This window comes from Mandrillus leucophaeus, unplaced genomic scaffold (genome assembly GCF_000951045.1).
Source record: "Mandrillus leucophaeus isolate KB7577 unplaced genomic scaffold, Mleu.le_1.0 Scaffold31, whole genome shotgun sequence".
NCBI lineage: Eukaryota > Metazoa > Chordata > Mammalia > Primates > Cercopithecidae > Mandrillus > Mandrillus leucophaeus.
The window spans coordinates 5,389,451-5,392,973 of record NW_012103254.1 but is presented as its reverse complement, the minus strand read 5'-3'; positions in this window follow the sequence as shown (position 1 = coordinate 5,392,973).

The window sequence follows — 3,523 nt, the reverse complement described above, 5'->3', positions numbered from 1 at the left end:
GCACAGCTGCTGCCACTGTTGGCTCTACGACCAGGCCCCAAAGCACAAGCCATTAGCAGTGACCCACTGTTCTCAGCAACAAGACCACAGTGCATTTGCACACCCTCTGATGCAGGCTGCTCCCACCTGCCACTGCCACTGCTGTTTCCAACGGAGCATTGCATGGGACTTTGAGCAGCTCCCTGCCTCTGCCCACACGGCCAGTGCCCATGCACACAACCCAGGGGCCTGAGGACATCTTGCCCTGTCCTGCAATGTTCCACCAGCTCAGGAGAGCACAATCCAGTGGCCATGGAATTGCTTTGCCCTGTTCACCACTGTTGGCATCTAGGAACACCTCCTGGGGGCCTAAGAATGGGCCCACCTAGTCTGCCACTACCAGCACAGCTGGCCTCTACCTACACACACTACCTGCAGTCTTGGCGACTAGTCCACCTGGCCCATCACAACCACCACCAACACCAGCACAAAACTCTTAGGAGCCAAAGGTTGCCCTACCACTACACTTGCCATCGCCCATACATACCAGCTGCCAGGGGCTTGAGAGTCCACCCACCCTCCTTACCCACCACTGCCACTACCAGCACCTAAGCAAGCTACCTGAAGGCTCAATAATCAGCCTGTCTGAACATTTGTGTCAGCATATGCCACCCAAAGAAACAAAGGCAGACATGCTCAGCCACTGCCACTACCGGAGCCCAAGGACTGGCGCATATGGAGCTCCCTTCCCAGCCAAACTTCACCACAACCTCCACTAACAATCACACACTAAGACACTGAAGAAATCACGGACATGATTGACTTTGTTTACAGCCAAAAAAAAATAAATGAATAAATAAATAGACTGCACTAATATACTCAATCAGAATCAAAGCCAAAGTGACCTACCCAACCAGCACCATGGATACATCTTCAAGGAAAAGTCCTCCGCTATAAGAGCAAGTCTCAAAAATTAGAAGAAACAACTGTTACACCATATGCACAAATATCAATGTGGGAACATAAGAAACATGTTAAAAAACAAGGAAATGTGCCCCTCTCCAAATGAACACAATTATTCTCCAGCGACCAAGTTCATTGAAAAAGAAATGTATAAAATTCCAGCATAAAAACAGACACATAGACCAAAGCAACAGGCTAGAGAACCTAGAAATAAATTCACATATTTACAGCCAGCTGATTTTCAAAAGAAGCACCTAGAACATACATTGGGAAAAGGATATCCTCTTTAATAAGTTGCCCTGGGAAAATGGAATATCCATATGCAGAAGAAAGAAACTAGACCATTGATCTCTTACCACATACAAAATCAACCCCAAATGGATTAAAGACTAAATTTTAAGATCTCAGACTATAAAACTACTAGTAGAAAACATAGGCAAAAATTCTTCAGAACATTGGGCTAGGCAAAGACGTCAAAAGTATTAGCAACAAAAACAGACAAATGGAACCATATTAAACTAAAAAGCAACTGCAGAGTGAAGGAAACAATGGAAACAATCAACAACAACAAAAAAAACAGACAACTTGCAAAATGCAAGAAAATATTTGCAAATTATTCATTAGGCAGGGGATGAATATGCAGAATATATAAGGAACTCAAACAGGTCAAGTAAAACAAACAAGTAATTCCCTGAAGAAATGAACAAAGACTATGGATAGACATTCCTCAAAAGAAGACATGCAAATGGCTAACAGGTATATGAAAGATTCTCAACATTACTAATTATCATGGAAATGCCAATTAAAACCACATGAGATATTATCTTTCTCCAGTTAGAATGACTGTTATTAAAAAGACAAAAAACTGGCCTGATGCAGTGGCTCACACGTGTAATTCCAGCACTGTGGGAGGCCGAAGTGGGTGGATTACCTGAGGTCAGGAGTTCAAGACCAGTCTGGCCAACATAGTGAAACTCCATCTCCACTAAAAATACAAAAATGCAAAAATTAGCTGCGCATGGTGTTGGGTGCCTATAATCCCAGCTATTCAGGAGGCTGAGGCAGGAGAATCACTTGAACCTGAGAGGCAGAGGTTGCCATGGACCAAGATGGCGCCACTGCACTCTAGCCTGGGTGGCAGAGCAAGACTCCCTCTCAAAAACAAACAAACAAACAAACAAACAAACAATAAATGCTGGTGAGGATGTGGAGAAAAGGGAACTCATTGTAGTAATTTAAATTAGTACTCGTACTATGAAAAACAGTATGAAGATTTCTCAGGAAACTGAAAACAGAGCTACCATGGGATTCACCAGTCACACTACTGCACGTTTGTACTACTGGAAATATGTACACCAAAGAGATACCTGCACCTTCCTGTTTACTGTAGCACTATTCACTGTTGGGGTCCTAAACAAAGGAATGAACACACAAGACAACACAAGACAAGACAAACATAGCAGCCACCTCGAATGGTGCGCTCTGCTTTATTTTATACAGTCGTTTGTGGAATGTTGCCAAGTCACAAGACACACTGTTGTTTTTCTGACCTTTCCCTGACTTTCTGGATTTTCAAGATGTTTACACATAAACAAGCCCCCAGGGTCTGCTGTTAGCAGCTGGCTCCTTTGTCCTCCCTGTAAACAGGGAAGGAACACCCTGCTTCGTTTGCAAGAGCAGGACTTATCGGGAACTCCCTGCTTTGTTTGCGAGAGCAGGACTTATCGGGAACACCCTGATTGCAAGTGAAATAACCCAGACATACAAACATAAATATCATATGTTCTCGCTTATATGTGGGAAATAAAAGTTGATTTCATGGAGGCAGATATTGTAATGATAGATACTAGAGGCTATTAAAGGCATGTGTATGGGGGAGGGTGATGTGAAAAGAGGTTGATTAATGGATACAAGCCTACAGTTAGATAGAAAAATTAAATTCTGAGGTTGGATAACAGAGTAGTGTGACTATAATTAACAACAAGATATTGAGTATTTGAAAATAGCTAGGTGAGAGGATTTGAAATGATCTCAACACATAGAAATGACAAATACTGGAGATGATGAATACCTTAAATACCCTGACTTGGTCATTGCACATTCTATGCACATAACCAAATATCACATGTACCCTATACATATGTACAAACATTATGTATCAATAAAAAATGTTGTCAAGCTTAACCATGTCTACTACTTGGATTCGTTATTAATTATTCCATTTTTTGTGTCTCATATTTTACCGTCCACAGAGTAGCATATATTTCCAATTTAATTTCATCATTTACTGATATATAGGCATCATTATTGGATTCTTCATATTAATTCATTTTTAGACAGAATCATATTGAAAACAAAATCAATAATAATACATTTCAAGTTCACATTTTATTGCTGTGCATATTGAAAATATAGAGGATCACAAATATTTATTTATGCAAGCACTATGAATGTATTGCCAATGAGACCTATTTATACTGCAGGCATCTTTTATTCTGACCAGATGTGTCAAACAAATAGTATTTCTAAATCTCTTTAGATATAGTGATCGATTTCCAGTTTGCCAAAATCCCCAACGTTC